The sequence below is a fragment of the Neovison vison genome, chromosome X, assembly GCF_020171115.1.
Source record: "Neovison vison isolate M4711 chromosome X, ASM_NN_V1, whole genome shotgun sequence".
In the NCBI taxonomy this organism is placed as follows: domain Eukaryota; kingdom Metazoa; phylum Chordata; class Mammalia; order Carnivora; family Mustelidae; genus Neogale; species Neogale vison.
Genome location: NC_058105.1, coordinates 30881555 through 30903554, shown reverse-complemented (window position 1 = coordinate 30903554; position 22000 = coordinate 30881555). Strand labels below are relative to the sequence as shown.

Here is a 22000-nt window from a genome sequence, read left to right as displayed (position 1 = left end):
TGTGTTCTCTTTCAAGTAAATAGATAAAATCTTAAAAATTTAAAGAAGAGTAAAATATGAACAGAAATATGAACGAATTTAAATATAGTCCCATACACCTCATTTAGTGCCGTACTTCCAATAAAAATTTACTTCTCAGGGGGCCTGGGTGGCTCAGAGGGTTAAACATCTACCTTCCGCTCAGGTCCTGATCCGAGAGTCCTGGGATCCATCCCTGAGTCGGTCTCCCTGCTCAGCGGGGAGCCTGCTTCTCCCTCTCCCTCTGCCTGTCTCTCTCTCAAGTAAATAAGTAAAATCTTTAAAAAAAATGTACTTCTTATGTTTAATAATTACTGGTTAAAACTGTCCAAGTGTGCGGCAACAAAACTGTAAGACTAACTCGCTTCAAGAGAGGTGTTAAACATTTAGAGCACTATGGTCACAGGAAATGAAAAATACAAGTTTAACGTGTGTATCTGTGCTGCACGGAAGTATGATGGGATGATCAATATAAACGCTTTCAAGAATAAAGATACATGGCATTAGGATATAAAGAGGAAGGGAAAGGAAGCACAGTCCATCCCCCCTTATCCATGGGGGATATGTCCCAAGGTCCGCACTGGATGCCTGATAACGCAGATAGTAATGAACCCAGTATATACACTATTTTTTCCTATACAAACATACCTTTGATGAAGTATAATTTATTAATAAGTCTCAGTAAAAGATTAAGAATAATAATTAATGAACTACATAATTATAGCAATAAACTGTAATAAAAGTTATGCGCATGCGGCCTCTCTCAACCTATCTTACCGTACTCCCCCTTCATGTGATGAGGAGAGATGAGAAAATGCCTACGTGATGAGACACAGAGGTGGGAATGACGTCAGCATGGTGATGTAATGTTAGGCTCCTAGTGACCTTCTGACAACGTGTCAGATAGAGCAACATCTGCTTCTGGACAGTGTCGACCGCAGGTAACCGAAACACAGATGAGGGGGACTACTGTATATATTCAAGGAGAACAAGAGAACCAATGGTTTTCAACTGTTAAAGAAACTTGTCTATGTGTTTGTTAAAGAAATAGTGATAGCTATCAAATTATTATGGTATGAATCTTATGATGTACGAAATATATCTTAATAAAGCTGTTATTAAAAAAGAAAAAAATTGGAATGGGATGGGATATATGGTATTTTGGAATAACTAGTAATTGCTCCTCCATTCCTAAAACTAAATTTCTGGGGGCGCCTGGGTGGCTCACTCGGTTAAGAGTCCAACCCTTGATTTTAGCTCAGGTCTTGATCTCAGGGTCGTGAGTTCAAGCCCCGTGCTGGGCATGGAGCCTACTTAAAACAAATAAAATAAGTCAAATGGGATTTCTGAAAAAGATATATTGGATGACAAAGTACTAAAACATTTATTTTATTTTTTAAAAATTTTTTAAAAAATTTATTTGACAGACAGAGATCACAAGTAGGCAGAAAGGCAGGCAGAGAGAGAGAAAGGAAAGCAGGCTCCCTGCTAAGCAGAGAGCCTGATGTGGGGCTCGATCCCAGGACCCTGGGATCATGACCTGAGCTGAAAGCAGAGGCTTTAACCCACTGAGCCACCCAGGTGCTCACAAAGTACTACAACATTTAAATCAGTTCTGCTTTCAACTGGACTAAGTTGCATTTTGTTTTGTTTTTTAAACAGAAGAGTTTCAAGGATTTCCTTAAAATGATGGTGGATACCAGGAAAGAGAGTATATTCTGACTCTGTCATTAGCTTTATGACTGAGCAAGTAGCTTTCTCCCTCCCAGACCTCAGTTTCCCTATCTGCAAAAGAAGGTATTGGACACAATGGTACTTCAAGTCCTTGCAGGTCTAGCTGGTGATCACAGCACCCAGCTCACCTAGCTGGTGGTTTAGTCTTCAAGCCATTGTATCATTTCAGTTCATGTCCACTAGAGGGTAGCCAGAGAAAGGAGATGAGACTCCAAACAGTTGCCTGTATTTTTTGCATTTAGTCCTGACCCCCCTCGCAACATCCCACCCACCGCGCAAAAAAAGTGATTCAGTGATGTTACACAGACAAAAACAAAACAGGGATTTCTGTTGGTTTCCTTTATTTTAGCTGTTTTGCTGCTAGATTACACCACGAAATTATGAGAGTGATGTTTTGCAGAATGTTCTTTTTATTCCATTTGAGGAAACCAAGAACATACCTGATTGTCAGGGCACTTGGCTGGCTCAGTCAGGGCAGCATGCGTCTCTCAATCTTAGGGTTGTGAGTTGGAGCCCCACAATGGGGCTCTTGAGGGGGGTAGAAAATAAAACTCTTGGGAGGGGGGAGAAAAAAAGAATATACTTGATTGACAATGCCATGTCCAAACAGTCTAACCCCAGCCAAAAATGTCGATCTTCACCAAACCAGCCCTTCACATTTTTCTTCCTGGGATTTCCAATTGAGAATTCTGATCAGGAACTTTCAGTGATTTCCCTTTGCTTACCACAAGAAATCTCAGCTCTCTAGACAACTTTCTAATCAAACTTGCCTTCCGTCACTCCCCAGAAATTATCTTGGTCCCTTGAAAGGCACCTTCCCATAAAAATCTCACAAACATTGTCTTGGTGTTGGCAGGGCGGACCCCATTGTGGTGTGATAGAAAGAGCCATAAATGGGGATGCCTGGGTGGCTCAGTCAGTTAAGCCTCTGCCTTCAGCTCGGGTCATGATCCCGGGGTCCTGGGATTGAGCCCTGTGAAGGGCTCTCTGCTCAGTGGAAAGCCAGCTTCTCCCTCTCCTTCTGTCTCTCACCCTGCTTGTGCGTTTTCTCTCTTCGTTCTCTCTCTCTCAGCTGAAGAAATAAAATATTTTAAAAAATAAATAAATAAAAAGGGGTCTCCTGGGTGCCTCAGTGGGTTAAAGCTTCTGCCTTTGGCTCAGGTCATGATCCCAGGGTCCTGGGATCGAGCCCCACATCGGCTTTCTGCTCAGCAGTGAGCCTGCTTCCCTTCCTCTCTCTCTGCCTGCCTCTCTGCCTACCTGTGATCTCTGTCTGTCAAATAAATAAATAAGAAAGAAAGAAAAAGAAAAGAAAGAGTCACAAACTGAACTCACAGAGCTCCTTGGAGAAATGGCTGATTCCGGGACTGGGCAAGGTAGGCACAAGATAAGCCAGGAACACACTGTTATGCCAGAAATTAAGGAAGTGCTCAAAATAAATGACTGGGGTATGCCACAAGGACAGGAACCAGCTTGACAGGGCCATCGGCCAAATCTGTGACAAACTGAGAATCAAAATAATTCTGTACAGTAATAAATTATGAAACATTGGAAAAATAGAACGCCATGAGTCTGTACCAATAAGAAAAGGAACTGAATAACTAACTAAACAAAATAGACTAGGAGGGAGGGCTCTCATTTACTGTGAATGCAGCTGGTGAAGCGAAGGCGTGTGGGAGTTGGAAAATCAGCATTTTGTAACCAGCACATTAAATATCAGACAAGGGCCATCAATGGCTTTCGATTAGGAGTAGGATATTTGCATGGTCTTAAAGCATTACCCCACAAAGCGCTTGTTCACTGCACAGTAAAACAATAATTATACAGGGAAGAAATGGAACAACACCTTCCCCGAGTGATCAAAATTACCACCACCTGTGTGGTGCAGATGGCCACGCGTCTCCAGACCTGAGACCCCCAAGTAGGACCCAGCATCGCTATCATTAGATTCCAGCCGGGACCACATCACCTGAATTAATGGTGAAGAAACTTCAACCAAACCCCAAATAAGGAATGTTCTGTTGAAGGAGGCGGGGGGAAGAGGGGCATGAGGATGGTATTCTTCAAAAATGCCCGTGTCGTGTGGCGCCTGGTTGGCCCAGTTGGTAGACCATGCGATTCCTGATCTCAGGGTCATGGGTTTGAGCCCTGCGTAGGGGGTAGAGATTATTTAAATGATTAAAAAAAAAACCTTTAAAAAATGTCAATGTCATAAGAGCAAAGCCTGTGGAAGTGTTTCCAGATTAAAGGAGATTGAAGAGACAACACCATTAAATGCGTACCTGATCCTAGACTGGAGCCTGTAGGGGAGGGTGGGTAACATTATAAAAAACACCATCGGGTCAGTTGACAAAATCGGAACATGATGACAGGTTACATAAAATTGTATCGATATTAAATTCAATGAAGTTGGCTACTGTGGTCAAGAAAAAGAATATCCCCATTCTTTTTTTAAAAAAAATATTTATGTATTTATTTGAGAATGAGAGAGCATGTGCGGGGCGGGAGAGGGAAAGGGAGAAGGAATCTCATCAAGCAGACTCTGAGCAAAGTACGGAGCTGGACTCGGGGCTCGATCTCATAATCGAGATCGAGATCGAGATCGTGATCGAGAATGAGATCATGACCTGAGCTGAAACCAAGAGTGGGAAGCTTAACTGACAGTGCCATCCAGGCCCTCCGAGAATATCCTTAAATTATGAAATAAACACTGAAATATTTAGGGGTAATAGGTCATACATTACGTAACTTCTCAAATTGGTCAGAAAAGAAGAAGAGTACAAACACAGAAAAAGAGCAGGTACCAATGAGCTGTAAAGATAGTAATAGGAGTTTTCTGTACCATTCTTATCTTTGCAACTTTTCTCTAATTTTGGAATGATTTCTCAATTTCAAAGCTTAAAATAGAAGATGTGGTTGCAAATCCTGGCCATGCCCCTTAGATCTCTCTGACCACAGACAACATATATGAATTCTCAGCAGAGACAGTTACCAATCACTGAGCACTTACCAAGGGTCAGACACCAGGGTGAGCATTATCTCAATCCTAAAAATAGTACTTCAAGAGAGGTTCCATCTAGGTTGGGATCAGGAAACCGACGCTCAGAGAAGTTACGCAGCTTACACAACATCACCTGGTTATTAAGTGGAAGGGTTGAGATTCGAACCAGGTCTGAAACTAATACCCCATTTCTTTTTTTTTAAGGTTTTATTTATTTATTTGACAGAGAGAGAGAGAGAGAGATCACAAGTAGGCAGGGCAGCAGGCAGAGGGAGACGGGGAAGCAGGCTCCCCACTGAGCAGGGAGCCTGATGCAGGGCTGGATCCCAGGACCCTGGGGTCATGACCTGAGCCGAAGGCAGTCACTTAACCAACTGAGCCACCCAGGTGCCCCTTTTTGCTGTAACTTTTAAAAAATATTCTCATTTATTTTTAGAGAGAGAGCAGTAACAAGCGGGGGGAGGAGCAGAGGGAGAGTGACAAGGAGACTCCGCGCTGAGTGCAGAGCCTGACATGGGGCTCGATCCCACGATCCGCCCAAGAGCCGACCCGAGCCGAAACCAAGAGTCAGATGCTTAACTAACTGCGCGCCCCGCCCCGACCCAAGGCGCCCCTGCTGTAACTTTTGAACGAGTTTGTATCTTTCAAGCAGAGACCCTATCAGTTCTTTCAAAGCTGGGGAGCAATGAAAAGTCTTCTGCTCACAGAACAAAGGTGGGAAGGCTTCTACCTTGCATGCTTGTAATCAGCTGGACAACAGCCAGGCCATAGGCACACTCTGCTTCCATTTACGAAACATCTTGAAAGCACTCAGTTACTGGAAAGTAATTTTAAAATATGGGTAGTTTCCAATCTTTTTTGGCTCTTGGACACTTGCAAGGAAACCCTTCATTTCCAAAGGAGACAGATTTTCCGTGCCATTGGAAATGAAAATTTGATGGTGATATCTCGGTTCTAGGAGCCCCAAGAAAGGCTAAAAAAAATCTTGGGGGACTGGCAGGAGGGGGAAACTCAAGACCAGACCAAACAACATGGAGATCTCAGGCATGTCCTTGGTCCATTGTGCTGGCTTCACTTTAATGAGGAAAGAAACAGAAAGAATGAGGAAAAAAATAATATGTCAGCCAAACAAAAGGAAGAGGTAGTGTGTGATTGTCATAAGAACATGGTCAGGTTTTGCTAACCCCTTAATCCCGGGTCCTAGCCCAGTGCCTGGCCTATAGTAGGTTCTCAATAAATATTCATGAACTGATGGGCTGTCTGCTTTTGCTGCAGAAGCCGCCCCACACGTCTCAGATACTTACGACCAGTCTTGCTCTTTTGCAAGAAGGAAGCCCAAATGCAAGAACACAAAAGCCAAAATACAAAAATACAACACCTCTTACAGCCTGGGCTCAGAACATTGAATTCGGGCCAAATGGAGTCCGTGGTCAAGATAAGACATAGGACCAAGGTCAAAGTCAATGGAATAGGGAAATGTATTCCACTTACACTACCGGGTGTGGTGTGCTGCGACATTGCACAGCAAAGGATGCAGATGTATAATTCTATTGTAGGGAGAAAGTAGAGACAAGAAGAATCATCTCACATCCCAGGCACTCTGGTCCATATGCCAGAGAAGAGCTGAGAGGGCTGTGAAGGCCTCTTTATGTTATTCTGGTTATAATCAGTCATGCATTGTGACTTACTTAATTAAGACCTACCTCTTGCACTGGATAAGATCTCCTTGAGGGTTGGGTTGGTGTTAGGTTTGGCTCATCAATGAATCCCCAGCACCTAGAACAGTGCCTAATACATAAGAGTTGCCTTCTTTTCTTCTTCTTCTTCTTTTTTTTTAAAGATTTTATTTATTTATTTGACAGAGAGATCACAAGTAGGCAGAAGGGCAGGCAGAGAGAGGAGGAAGCAGGCTCACTGCTGAGCAGAGAGACCATGCGGGGCTCGATCCCAGGACCCTGAGATCATGACCTGAGCTGAAGGCAGAGGCTTAACCCACTGAGCCACCCAGGCGCCCCTTCTTCTTTTTTTTTAAAGAACAACTCAGCAAAATAAAATTCCTTTTTACTGTTGGATATATAGTAGATACTTAATAAATATTGTTTAAATAATGGACAAATGAATGGCACGCTCTGTGTTCCACTGGTGTTTCTACATGACCCTCCACTCCTAAAATCTCAGTGTTTTCACAGTTCAGCCCGAAATCCCCTGCAATCACTTCAGGGAACAAAGGTCACTGTGAGGGTTTGAAGGAAAATATTACAAAAGGACAAAGGTTTGCTTAAGAGATTCTAGAAGAGGAATCTACAAGCTGGAATTTAGGTCTGATTCTGCAATCATAGAATGTATCTGGAAAGCCTTGATAAGAAAGTCCTCTGGGGTGACACTTGATTTCCGGAATATATCGAGTTAAGTTGAATAGAGACAACATTGTTACCCAGTCTCGCACAAGAACTTGAGGACGTAAACCATGTAGACAAGGAAGAAAACCTCTTTGTGCAGGCTTTGAGGGAGGAAAAGAAATCATTATTACCCATTTACTTAGTTGTGTTGAATGAATCTTTTTTTCCAGTTTTATTGAAAAAATCATTGGAGCCCCTGACTGGCTCTGTCACTAGAGCACAGAACTCTTGATCTCCAACTCTTGATCTCCAGGTCGAGGCCTATGTTGGACATAGAGCTTACTTTCTTTATTTCTTTCTTGTTTTTAGAAGATATTATTGATTTATTATTTATTTGAGGAGGGGTAAGGAGTAGAGGGAGAGGGACAAGCTGACTCCATGCTGAGCCCAATGTGGGGCTCGATCCCATGACCCCGAGATCACAATGTGAGCTGAAATCAAGAGTCAGATACCCAACCGACTGAGCCACCCAGGCACCTCAGGTGTAGAGCTTACTTTAAAAAATAAAAACGAATAAAGAAAAAATAATTGACTGTATAAGTTTAGGGCATAGGGCGTGATGGCTTCATCTACACATGTTGTGAAATGAGTGCCACAATAGGTTGAGCTAGGATCCATCTTTTCACAGTCACAATAAAAGGAAAAGAGGGGAGCCTGGCTGGCTCAGTCGGTAGAGTGTGCGACTCTTGATCGTGGCATTGTAAGTTTGAGCGCCGTATTGGGTATAGAGATTACTTAAAAATAAAAAAAGAATCTTAAAGAATGAATAAAAGGGGGCACCTGGGTGGCTCAGTGGGTTGAGCCGCTGCCTTCGGCCCGGGTCATGATCTCGGGGTCCTGGGATCGAGTCCCGCATCGGGCTCTCTGCTCAGCAGGGAGCCTGCTTCCTTCTCTCTCTCTGCCTGCCTCTCTGCCTACTTGTGACCTCTCTCTGTCAAATAAATAAAATCTTAAAAAAAAAAGAATGAATAAGAGGAAAAAATCCTCCTTGTGATGAGAACTCATAGGATTTACTCCCTTAAGAATTTTTCTATCACACAGCGGTGCTAACCATTGTCACCACGCTGTTACATTCTGTCCCTAGTACTTATTTATCTTATAACTGGAAGTTTGTACATTTTGACCACCTTTCTTCAATTCCTCCTCACTCTTGCCCCCACCTGTAATTACAAATCTGATCTCTCTCTCTTTCTTTTTTTCTAAAGTAAGCTCTGAGCCCAATGTGGGGCTTAAACTCACGACTCCAAGATCAAGAGTCTTGTCTCCACCCACTGAGCCATTCAGGTGCCCCTGATCTCTTTTTTTAATTGGAGAGTAATTAGCCCAAAATAGTATGTTTAGTTTCAGTAGTACAGTGTATTGATTCAACAATTCAATGCATTACTTATGTGCTCACCACGATAATTGTAGTCACTATCTGTCACCATACGACATTACTATAATATTATTATTATTATTTTAAGATTTATTTATTTATTTTAGAGAAAGAGAGTGCAAGCAGGGGGAGGGGGCGGAGGAAGACAGAGAGAAAGTTAAGCAGATTCCTTGCTCACAAGGAGTCAGATACAAGGCTCGATCTCATGACCTCGAGATAGTGACCTGAGCTGAAATCAAGCATCATCCATTTAAATGACTGAGCCACCCAGGCACCCCTACTACAATATTATTAACTATATTCCCTATTCTACATTTGTCATCTGATCTCCTTTTCTATGAGTCTGGGTTTTCTGTGAGAGTGGGGCTTGAACTCACAACCCTGAGATCAAGGGGCTCAGGCTCCACTGAACTGAGCCAGCCAGGCGCCCCTATGAGTCTGGAGTTTGTTGTTTTGTTTTAGATTCCACATATGAGCTCGTACTGTATTTGTCTTTCTTTGTCTGACTTATCTCACTTAGAATAGTGCCCTCGAGGTTTTATCTATGTCACAAATGGTAGGATTTCTTCATTTTTTTTAAAGATTGTATTTATTTATTCATGAGAGACAGAGAAAGAGAGAGGCAGAGGGAGAAGCAGACTCCCCACTGAGCCGACGTGGGGCTCGATCCCAGGGTCTTGGGATCATGACCTGAGCCAAAGGCAGATACTTAACCGACTGAGCCACCCAGGCGCCCAAGAGTTCTTCATTTTGCATGGCCGAATAATTTCCAATATATATATATACATAATATAATAAAACATATAACATATATATAATATGTATTATTTGTATATTTTATACACACACACACACACATACACACATATCACAACTTCTTGACTCCACATAAATGCCACGTTGTTAAATAAAATGAGCCTTGTTCTCAGTTACTGGCCTCTCCCACCTCTGGACTCACTACACAGTCAGACAGAGATGTTCTGTGAAGAAACCATATGGCTCAGATACGGGGAGAAATTGGATGCCTAATAAGAGAGAGGCAGAAGTACACCCTTCTGTACTTGCCACATTTTCCTACAGAAATATTCCAAAGTAGAGGTGTATGAATGCTGGAAGCATAAAATTTCACTGAAGTCGGGTTTTACTTTAAAAATCCATGCAAACTGTGATTTATCCACGTGAAATATGTGGATAAAATATGAAATATCCAAGTTTGTTATAATGTAAAAAATGCCATTTGGGACACCTGGCTGGCTCAGTGGAGCATGTTTCTCTTGAACTTGGGATTGTGAGTTCTAGGTCCATGTTGGGTATAGAGATGACTTTAAAATAAGATCTTAAAAGAATTTTTTAAAATACTGTTTAAAGTTACTCATCATCTAATAAAAATGTACACTCCAAGAAGATGCATTTTGTTGACGTTGTTAGCCGTATTATAACATTGAGATTAGCCTCGATACATTTTTCTGCCTCATACAGGAGGGATTTCCAAAAATGGATGTCAGAAGGGAGTCAGGGGCTGCTAAGAAAGCGAAAAGCAACGAGAAGCCAAGTGAGATATTTCTCCAAGGGGCTTGAGGGTATTTTTCCGGAAGTTCTGCTGTGGGGCGCCTGGGTGGCTCAGTTGTTAAGCGTCTGCCTTCAGCTGAGGTCCTGATCCCAGGGTCCTGGGATCCAATCCACCTCAGGCTCCCTGTTCGATGGGGAGCCTGCTTCTCCCTCTCCCTCTGCCCCTCCCCCTGCTGGTACTCAAATAAATAAATAAATAAATAAATCGTTAAGAAAATTGGGTAAATTGGAAGGGGAGGTGAACCATGAGAGACTATGGACTCTGAAAAACAGTCTGAGGGGTTTGAAGTGGCGGGGGAGTGGGAGGTTGGGGTACCAGGTGGTGGGTATTATAGAGGGCACAGCTTGCATGGAGCACTGGGTGTGGTGAAAAAATAATGAATACTGTTTTTCTGAAAATAAATAAATTGGGAAAAAAAAAAGAAAATAATAAATAAATAAATAAAATCTTTAAGGAAAAAAAAAGAAATTCTGTTGTGAATGGCATCGAAAGAAGCAGTGAGCTCTTTTGTTATCCTGTTCTCATGGCCTAACTCAGGATGTCACTCTAAAATTCCACTCCTATGGGGGCGCCTCGGTGGTGCAGTCAGTTGAGCATCCGACTCTTGGTTTTGGCTTGGGTTGTGATCTCGGGTCATGGGATTGAGCCCTGTGTGGGGCTCTGTGCTCAGTGTACAGCCTGCTTCAGATTCTCTCTCCCTCTCCCTCTGTTCCTCTGGTTTGTGCTCTCTCTCTCTCTCTCTCTAAAATAAATAAATCTTTAAAAAAACAAAAATAAGGGGCACCTGGGTGGCTCAGTCATTAAGCGTCTGCTTTCGGCTCAGGTCATGATCCCAGAGTCCTGGGATCGAGCCCCGCATCGGGCTCTCTGCTCAGCAGGGAGCCTGCTTCCTCCTCTCTCTCTGCCTGCCTCTCTGCCTACTTGTGATCTCTGTCAAATAAAAAAATAAAATCTTTAAAAAAAGCAAAAGAAAAAAGCTTTTTAAAAAATATAAATAAAATTGGGCGCCTGGGTGGCTCAGTGGGTTGAGCCGCTGCCTTCGGCTCGGGTCATGATCTCAGGGCCCTGGGATTGAGTCCCGCATCGGGCTCTTTGCTCAGCAGGGAGCCTGCTTCCTCCTCTCTCTCTCTGCCTGCCTCTCTGCCTACTTGTAATCTCTCTCTGTCAAATAAATAAATAAAATCTTTAAAAAATAAAAATAAAAAATATAAATAAAATAAATTTAAAAATAATAAAAATCCCATTACCATGGAATCCCCACCCCCACAGAAATCACCCAGTTTGTTTGCACAGCACAAAGGTGTCTGCCCAGTAGGCTATAGATTATCCAATCAGGTTAGAGAAGAGGTTTCTTTTTATGACTACAAGAGCAATTCTTCTTTTTTTTTAAGATTTTATTTTTAAGGGCACCTGGGTGGCTCAGTGGGTTAAAGCCTCTGCCTTCAGCTCAGGTCATGATCCCAGGGTTCTGGGATGGAGCCCCAAATCGGGCTCTCTGCTTGGCAGGGAACCTGCTTCCTCCTCTCTCTCTGCCTACTTGTGATCTCTGTCAGATAAATAAATAAAATCTTTAAAAAAAAGATTTTATTTTATTTTTTTAAAAGATTTTATTTATTTATTTGACAGAGAGAAATCACAAGTAGATGGAGAGTCAGGCAGAGAGAGAGAGAGAGAGAGAGAAGCAAGATCCCTGCTGAGCAGAGAGCCCGATGCGGGACTCGATCCCAGGACCCTGAGATCATGACCCGAGCCAAAGGCAGCGGCTTAACCCACTGAGCCACCGAGGCGCCCAAAAAAAGATTTTATTTTTAAGTAATCGCTACACCCAACATGGGGCTCCAGCTCTAAATCTTGAAATCAAGAGTCCCACGCTCCCCCCACTGACTCCGACAGGCGCTCCTACAAGAATAATTCTTACTCACGCTGTAACAAATCGAAAAGTATAAAAAAGCAGGAAAAAAGTAAGCTGATAACCCAGAGCAACCCCATTTGGGCGTATTTTCTTCCAGCTTCTTTTCCTGCCTTTTTTGGTTGGTTTTTACACACTAGAGATCATAAGACATATGTACATTTTTATCTTGATTTTGTCAGTTAATAGTATAGCATTTTCCATGTCCTTAAATATTCCTCTAACTATTCCATTTAATGATTGCACCGAGTCCCTGTTTCTAGAACTAGATGCTTGAGTTAGATTGTTTCCAGTTGTTCCGTTTTCTAAATAACCCTTAGATGAACACCTTTGTGCACAAATTTTCATCCACAGTACAGAGCGTACACTTAAGTAACTGTCTTAGAATGGGGACTCAACGTGCACATTTAAAGATTTTCATTTATTTAATTGACAGAGACACAGTAAGGAAAGGAACACAAGCAGGGGGAGTGGGAGAGGGGGAAACAGACTCCCCGCTGAGCAGGGAGACCAATTTGGGGCTCAATCCTAGGACCCTGGAATCATGACCTGAGCCCAGGGCAGATGCTTAACAACTCGGCTACCCAGGCGCCCCTTTAAGATTTTATTTGTAATCAATCTCTACATCCAATGTGGGGCTCGAACCCACAGCCCCGAAATCAAGCATCACAAGCTCTACCAACTGAGCCAGCCAGGTGGCCCCGATCAGTCAGGATTCTTGAAATCAGGAGCAGTAGATGCTGACTCTGGAAGGTCAAGCCGAAAAGGAGTTTACCAAAGGATATTGAGTTTTTCGCAGCATTGTTGGCAGGACTGGAAAATCAGATCTAAACTGCCAGAAAAGATGCCCCAAACCAGGTCAGCGAACAAGCTTGACGCAACAGATCATAACCTAAGTAAATGGCACATCCCAGAGTTGTACATATACGGTGGCTTTGAACCTCACTATAAAAAACCCCACTGCCCTACACTGTCACCAGCCCCAGAAAAAAGCAGAATCTCTCCTTTCATCATCCTTGTCAGCAAAAAGAGAAGCTCCATGCAGAGTCTGGTTTAATTACCACCCTCACCGTCAAATCTCAGTCTCCTGAAAGCGAAGCTGAGGTCACCGGCTTACAGGCTAGCGGCAAGACACACTGAGAATCTGAGAAAGGGCTTATATAGACTTGGAATTTCCACAAATATAAAAAAAGGAGGTTGCCAGATGAAATGCGGGTTAAGTTCAAATTTCAGAGAAACGATGAATAATACTAAAGGCAAGTCTATCCCAAACATGGATGGGACATCATTACAGTTCAAAATCATTTGTTGTTCGACGTGGATGGGACTAGAGGGTGTCATGCTGAGCGAAATAAGTCAATCAGAGAAAGACAATTATCATATGATCTCACTAGTATGAGGAATTTGAGAAACATGACAGCGGGTCATGGGGGAAGGGAGGGAGAAATGAAACAAGAGGAAACTGGAGCGGGAGACAAACCATAGGAGACTCTTAATCTCAGGAAACAAACTGAGGGCTGCTGGGGGGGAGGAACGGTTGGGGTGACTGGGTGATGGACACTGGGGACGGTATGTGCTATGGTGAGCGCTGTGAAATGTGTAAGCCTGATGATTCATAGACCTGTACCCCTGAAACAAATAACACGTTATATGTTAATAAAAAATGAATTATTTCTTGTTTATCTGAAGTGCAAAGTTAACCAGGTGTCCTAGACTTGTATTTGCTAAATCTGGTGACCCTAACAGAAATGTTGAAACTGTTGAAAACGTGACGGGCAGCCGTGAACGAGTATTTCAAACACCCACATCGCTTTACTGAAAAGCAGCACAGGCAACGAATAGAAGTTTCTGACAGTCTCACTTCAAAAAAATGTTTGCTAGTTCAATAGGCAAGAAATGACATTTAATTATTGTTTTAATTTACCTTCCTGGGATTTTTAGTGGGGCTGAACAACTTTTCAGTCCTTCATTATGTTTACCTCCCCCTTAGCGAACAGATCCGTCTTGCGCACGTCATTTCTCTGTTGGGGTCTTTCTGTGTCCGTTACCAGAGACAGTGTCAGATCTCCGTGCAATGAGGACATTATTCTTGTGCCTGGCTTATTGTTAATCTTTTAATTCATAATCCTTTTTTTTGCAGAGGTTTACACGATCAATCTCTTGCTTCCCTACCCCCATACATAGAACAATCTTCCCCTTCTAGAGATCAGATAAATATTCACTGAGATCGTCTCCTGGATTTTAATGGTTTTTGCTAATTTATTTTTACTCTTTAATGTGCATGGAGTGAGACGATGATAAATAGACTTTCTTCTAAACAGTTAACTAGCGGAGGTGCCTGGCTGGCTCAGTCAGTGGAATGTGTGACTCAGAGTTCTGAGTTCAAGCCCCATGTTGGGCTTAGAGTTTACTTAAGAAAAAAATATATATATATACATATGTGTACATATATATAAATTCAAGAGGAGGCTATATACTAAGTAGGACCAATCAAAAAATAAAATAGAAAAAAAAGTACTCATAATAGGACAAAAGCTATTAAACAACTAGATTTTTGTTAAGCAAATTTAACAAAAGATATGTAAAACCTTTCTAATGACAATTAGAAGATGACATTACTAAAGAGAGAGGTACACTATATTCAAAGATGGGAAGACACAATATCATAAAGAGATCCATTCTTTCCCAAATGATCTATATATTTAATACAATTGCAGTAAAATTCGCTGCAGGTGTGTGTGTGTGTGTGTGTGTGTGTGTGTGTGTGTGTGTGTGAAATCTGATAAGCTGGTCCGCCAAATTGTATGGAAGAGAAAAGAGTCAATGACTCCCATATTCTTAAGGACAATAAGAGTGAATTTTCCTTACCAGATAGGATAACTTGTTATAAAGATACAGGAATGGGAGCGCCTGGGTGGCTCAGTGGGTTAGGCCTCTGCCTTCGGCTCAGGTCATGATCTCGGGGTCCTGGGATGGAGTCCCGCATCGAGCTCTCTGCTCAGCGGAGAGCCTCTCTGCCTACTTGTGATCTCTGTCTGTCAGATAAATAAATAAAATATTTTTAAAATTTAAAAAAAAATACATCAATGGAGACATTATGGTATTGGCCCAGGGACAGATAAGAGTCTCAGTGGAATGGAACAGAGAAACCAGGACAGACACACTCATATATGGAGACTTGCTACATGACTAAGGTGACTTTATAAATAAGAGGAGAGAGGATGGTCTGCTTATTAAATGGTTCTGGAAAAACTGGTTGTCCAAATGGAAGACATTGATAATGTTAGATCACTACCACGCGCCATGGACAAAAATAAATCCCAGAATAATGAAATACTTCAGCATGAGAACAGAATGTGAATGCTTTTCGAAGGAAGTCTAATCATAACAATGATTAGGAATTTTCATAAATTGCTAGTTCATGGGAAAGGTGAGGCTGGTCCCGGCTATACCAACTACAGAGAAACTCTTACCTGGGCTCACAAGGAAACATGTCTAGAATGGTCGTTCCACTGCTCACTTGGCCAACACATACACTGAAACTGTATCGACACAGAGAAGATTAGCATGGCCCCATGCAGGACACAGAAATTCACGAAACGTTCCATATTTTATTTTTAACAATTTTATTTATTTATTTTTTAATTTTTATTTTTGTTGCTGTTTAAGGATTTTTTATTTCTCTGAGAGAGAGAAAGAGCGCACAAACAGGGGGAGGGACAGAGGGAGAGGGAGAAGCAGACTCCTCGCTGAATGGGGAGCCCGACATGGGGCTCAATCCGAGGACCCCGACACAATGACCTGAGTGGAAGGCAAATGCTTAATCGACTAAGCCACTCATCAGGAGCTCCTAACGATTTCACTTTTAAGTAATCTCTGTATCCAGTGTGGAGCTCAAACTCACATCCCCCAGACCAAGAGTTGCGGCCTTCATTGACTGAGCCAGCCAAGGGCACCGCATTCCCTATTTTCCAAAAAAAGTCACCCCAGTATAATTGGCGATGGTGAAAAAATGAAACAAACCTGTGAGTCAGTAGGAGAATAGGTAAACAAATTGTGCGTATTCATACAATGGAATCACTTGCAACAGTTCAAAGGAATGAGCTATATATGCACGTATTGATATGAACAACACTCAAAAATCACTGTTGATCGACACTTGGGATCTTTCCATATTTTGGGTATTGTGGGCATTGCTGCTATAAACATTGGGGTCCCAGACGTCCATCAATAGATGAATGGGTAAAGAAGATGTGGTATATGTATGCCAGGGAATATTACTCAGCCATTGAAAAAAACGAAATCTTGTCATTTGCAACAATGTGGAAGAAACTAGAAAGTATTACGCTAAATGAAATAATTCAGTCGGAGAAAGACAAATACCATACGATTTCAGTCAAAAGTGCAATTTAAAAAACAAAACAGATGAGGGATGCCTGGGTGGCTCAGTCAGCTAAGTGTCTGCCTTCAGCTGAGGTCATGATCTCAAGGTCTTGGGATTGAGCCCTGCATTGGCGGTTGGTGGGGGGCTCCCTGCTCAGCGGGAAGCCTGCTTCTCCCTCTCCCTTGGCTGCTCCCCCTGTTTGTGCATGCACTCTCTCTCTCTCAAGTAAATAAATAAAATCTCTAAAAATAAAAAATAGATGAAAAAACAGATGAACATAGGGGAAGGGAAGGAAAAATAAAAACAGAGCGGGAGACAAACCATTAGAGTTTTTTTTTTTTTAAGATATTTATTTGACAGAAAGAGTGAGAGCCCAAGCAGGGGAAGCAACAGAAGGAGAGGGAGAAGCAGGCTCCCTGCTCAGCAGGGCGCCCGATGCGAGACCCTGATCCCAAGACCCTGGGATCATGACTTGAACTAAAGGCGGTCGCTAAACCCACCGAGCCACCCACGCGCCCCAAGAGATTCTTAACTCTAGGAAACAAACTAAGGGTTGCTGGAGGGGAGCTGGGTGGGGATGGGGGTTACTCGGGGATGAGCATTAAGGAGAGCACTTGATGTTATGTGCAAATGATGAATCATTAAATTCTACCTTTGAAACTAATAATACATTATATGTTAATGAAATTGAATTTAAATCTAAAAATTTTCAAAAATAATTATGTTGAATTACAACAGCAATCTGTAGGACATTGGGTACAATATGCCATTTCTATAAAATTTTTAAATACACAAAACAATACTCTAGATTGCTACTAGATAAATGCATATGTAGTAAGAGTAGCAAACCTTGTGTGGAAGTTGTACATAGAATTTAGATAGTGGTTACTTCTAAGGGAGCGGAGAATAGGATTGAGGAAAGGGACAGAGGACATGTTTTATTTCTTGAGAAACTCTGAAATTTTTTTTCATAACTATATGGTGAGATGGATATTAATTAAACTTATTGTGGTAATCATTTTGCAAAATACGTACTTCCAGTCATTGTGCCCTATACCCTAAATTTATCCAGAGATGTACGTCAATTATAGCTCAGTAAAACTGAAACAGGGGCTCCTGCCTGACTCAGTTGGAGGAGCATGTGACTCTTGATCTCGGGGCTACGGGTTCAAGCCCTGCCTTGGGTATAGAGATGACTTAAAGAAACAAAACCGTTATATATATTTAAAAAAACCTGGAACAAAAATTCTATTTATTTATTTATAAAAATATTTTATATATTTATTTGACAGAGAGAGATCACAAGTAGGCAGAGAGGCAGGCAGAGAGAGAAGGAAGCAGGCTCCCTGCTGAGCAGAGAGCCCGATGCGGGACTCGATCCCAGGACCCCGGGATCATGACCTGAGCCGAAGGCAGTGGCTTAACCCACTGAGCCACCCAGGTGCCCCCTATTTATTTATTTTAACTTTATCTATTTAAGTCCTCTCTACACCCAAGCGGTGCTCGAACTCACAACCCTGAGATCACGAGTCACACGCTCTTCCGAAGGAGCCAGCCGGGGGTCCCGTGGAACAAGAGCTTCAAGGAAAAAAGAAAAACCCTGAAACCTGTCTGGCAAAACATTAGGATTTGTCACGTCTGAGCTGTGGTTAAACAGGTGTTTATTTTCTGCTCCTTTCTATGTGTTTGAAATATTTCATAAGTTCAAACCATTTTTTTTTTAAAGAATCAACAAGACTAGGTGAGTGTGGGTGTGAAGTCAAGAAAGGAGTCAAAGATGACTCAGGTTTCATGGCTGGTGATGATGTCATTGACAGAAGATGAGAAGCTAGGGAAGCTGGCTTTGTTGAAGATAAGGAGCTGTATTTCTGGCATGTTCGACTTAAAGACACAGTGGGACAACCAGCTAAGAAACACGCATTGGGATGGGAGCAGCCACAGGGCCTGCGAGCAGGGAGTGGCAAAGCAGGACTTGGGCCCCGGGCCTCACCCTCTCGTGTGGCAGGGAGCAGGCCATACCAGTCTTTTTTTTTTTTTTTCCTTTTTTCATAGGAGCCTTTAATGGAGAAGAGAGTCAAGAGGGAGAGAACAGGGGGCGCCTGGGTGGCTCAGTGGGTTAAGTCTCTGCCTTTAGCCCAGGTCATGATCTCAGGGTCCTGGGATCGAGCCCCGCATCGGGCTCTCTGCTCACTATCTCCGCCTGTCTCTCTCAAATAAATAAATACAATCCTAAAAAGGAAAAAAAAAAAGGAAATAAGAGCCCTAATCTCATCTGTGAGGGCTCCACTCTCATGACCTAATCACCCCCCAAAATCCCCACATTCTAATACCATCACATTGAACATTAGGATTTCAACATAAATTTCGGGGGACACAGACATTCAGACCACAGCAATAAATATACATAACGGACTATATCTTAATCACTGACAATGCTAATTAGGAGTGTTCATAATCTGCCACAGAGAACAAATATATACAAATATACATACACGGGGTGCCTGGGTGGCTCAGTGGGTTGAGCCGCTGCCTTCGGCTGGGGTCATGATCTCGGAGTCCTGGGATCGAGTCCCGCATCGGGCTCTCTGCTTGGCAGGGAGCCTGCTTCCCTCTCTCTCTCTCTGCCTGCCTCTCTGCCTACTTGTGATCTCTCTCTGTCAAATAATTTATAAAATCTTTAAAAAAAAACAAAAAAAAACAAATATACATACACATACATAATGATAGGTATGTATATTACATATCTGTGTGATTTTTAAGCTTGTGCAAGGAGGGTATGAGGAAAGAATTTAACATTTAGAATGATCCCAACCTCGAAATTTCAAATGAACTACCATTTTAAATTGCAGAAAAAGAAAATTTCCGGGGACACCTGGCTGCTTCAGTCAGTGAAGCGTATGACTCTTGATCTCGGGGTTGTGAGTTTGAGCCCCATGTTTGGTGTAGAGATTACTTAAACAAACAAACAGACTTCTTAGAAAAGTGTTTAAAAAAAGAAAATTGCAGAAAGCTTTTCACACGTACTACTCCGAGGAGGACAAGGAGTCAAAAATACACTGACTCTGTTGACATTTTTAGCCATTTCAAGAGAAATATGAAGCCAAAGTCAATAACCATTAAGGATTAGATACAAAAATAAATCCTCTCAGAGGGGAAAATTGAAAATTTCTCCCTAACTACTCGTGGAAAAACAATATAATGGCAGAACACTTGGTGTGGAGATTCGGGCTTTCTTACATGAACAAATCAGAACAGGGGCACTACTCTGACTCAGTCTATGAACCCTGCAACTCTTGCTCTCAGGGTCGTGAGTTGGAGCCCCGTCTTGGGTATGGAGACTACTTAAAATTTTTTAAAAATATTTTTTAAAAAAATCTGGAGGAGGGGCGCCTGGGTGGCTCAGGGGGTTAAAATGCCTCTGCCTTCGGCTCAGGTCATGATCCCAGGGTCCTGGGATCGAGCTCCAGATCGGGCTCTCTGCTTGGCAGGGAGCCTGCTTCCCCCCTCTCTCTCAGCCTGCCTCTCTGCGTACTTGTGATCTCTGCCTGTCAAATAAATAAATAAATAAAATCTTTAAAAAAAAATCTGGAGAAGAGCACACGACCATGTAAAGTCACCAACCTGGAGGACATCCAGAAAATTAGGTAAAGGACCAAGGAGATGGAATAGTTTCTATCTTTTCTTTTTTAAAACTTTATTTATTTATTTATTTATAAAGATTTTATTTATTTGAGAGTCAGTGAACGAGAGAGAGCACAAGCAGGGGGATGAGCAGAGGGAGAAGGAGAAGCAGATCCCCCGCTGAGCAGGGAGCTGGACTTGGGTCTCAATCCCAGGACCCCGGGATCATGACCTGAGCTGAAGGCAGACTCTTAACTGACTGAGATGCTCCTGGAGTAGTTTCTACAGTAGACCAAACAGCACTTCCTACACGTATGTGAACAAGGGACACTCTTAAAATTATCATGTATGTTGGGCGCCTGGGTGGCTCAGAGGGTTAAAGCCTCTGCCTTCAGCTCAGGTCATGATCCCAGGGTTCTGGGATCGAGCCCCACATCGGGCTATCTGCTCAGCAGGGAGCCTGCTTCCTCCTCTCTCTCTGCCTGCTTCTCTGCCTACTTGTGATCTCTGTCTGTCAAATAAATAAATAAATAAATCTTTAAAAAAAATTATTGTGTGTGGCTGGAACTCCACCAGGAGCTCAAGATATAATACCCATTTGAATTCAAGTAGACAACCAAACAACACAAACATTTTCTGGCAAATTAACTGCTGTAAGAGAGGATTACGATTTGATTCGCATGCTTTAGAAATTTTATAAGATGCCAAAATACCAATGCTAGCACATTTAGAAGATTAAATTATTATTATTTTATTTCTTTGTTTTTAAAAAACCCAGGGGACCTGGGTGGGTGGCTCAGTCAGTTGATTTCAGCTCAGGTCATTATCTCAAGGTCCTGGGATCAAGCCCCACATCGGGCTCCACACTCAGTGAGGAGTCCACTTTGGGATTCTCTCTCTCCCCCTACCCCTCTCCCTCTTCGTCACTCTTTCTCTCTAAAGTAAACAAATAAATACACTTCTAAAGATTTTATTATTTTTTTAAAGTAATTTAAAACATGGGGCTCAAACTCACAACTCCAGATCAAAAGTCATATGCTCTACAAACTGAGCCAGTCAGGTGCCCCTATTTTTATTTTATTAACAACAAAATATATTAAGCTCAGATATTTCTTTTAAGATTTTATTGGAAAAAAAGATTTTATAATTGATTTATTTGACAGAGAATGAGAGAGAGAGAGAGAGAGCAAGCACGAGAAGGGGAGGGTCAGAGGGAGAAGCAGGCTCCCTGCTGATGCAGGAATTGATCCCGGGACCCTGGGATCATGACCTAAGCCAAAGGCAGTCGCTTAAACCAACTGAGTCACCCAGGTGCCCCTAAGCTCAGACGTTTTTATTTTTAAGATTTTTAAAATGAAATCTGACATACAAGAACCAATGTTAAACATTGTTTAAATTAAAAAAGAAATTGTAAGTTTTGTTTAAACACAAGAATAGTACAGGGTGCCTGGCTGGCTCAGTTGGTGGAAGGTATAACTCTTGGGCTTGGGGTTGTAAGTTTGAGCCCCATGTTGGGTGTAGAGATTACTTAAAAATAAAATCTTAAGGGGCACCGGGGTAGTACCGTTGGTGGAGTGCCTGACTGTTGGTTTTAACTAAGGTCCTGATCTCAGGGTTGTGGGATTAAGCCCTGCACTGAGCCCCACACTGGGCTCCACACTCAGTGCAGAGTCTGCTTGAGTGCCTCTCTCACTCTCCCTCTGCACTTCCCCTCCCCTAAAACAAACAAATAAATCTGAAAAAAAATCTTAAAAACAAAACAAAACAAGGACAGTGCATTTGTTTCTTTGTTTTGTTTTGTTTAAATTCAACTTAGTTCACATATAATGTCTTATTAATTTCACGGGTAAAATTTAGTAATTTATCAGTTGCCTAAAACACCTAGGGCTCATTCCATCACATGCCCTCCTTCATGCCCATCACCCCGTTACCCCAGCCCCCCACCCACCTCCCCTCTAGCAACCCTCAGTCTGTTTTAAATAGTTAAGA

The 22000-nt window shown here is 42.4% G+C and overlaps 1 non-coding gene across 1 annotated transcript; it reads left to right on the top strand.

The window, feature by feature from the left end:
• The first annotated feature begins 15518 nt into the window (after window positions 1–15518).
• LOC122897838 lies at window positions 15519–15620 on the top strand. The gene has a single exon (XR_006382670.1). It is a non-coding gene; the product is annotated as a U6 spliceosomal RNA (small nuclear RNA).
• The last annotated feature ends 6380 nt before the right edge of the window (window positions 15621–22000 follow it).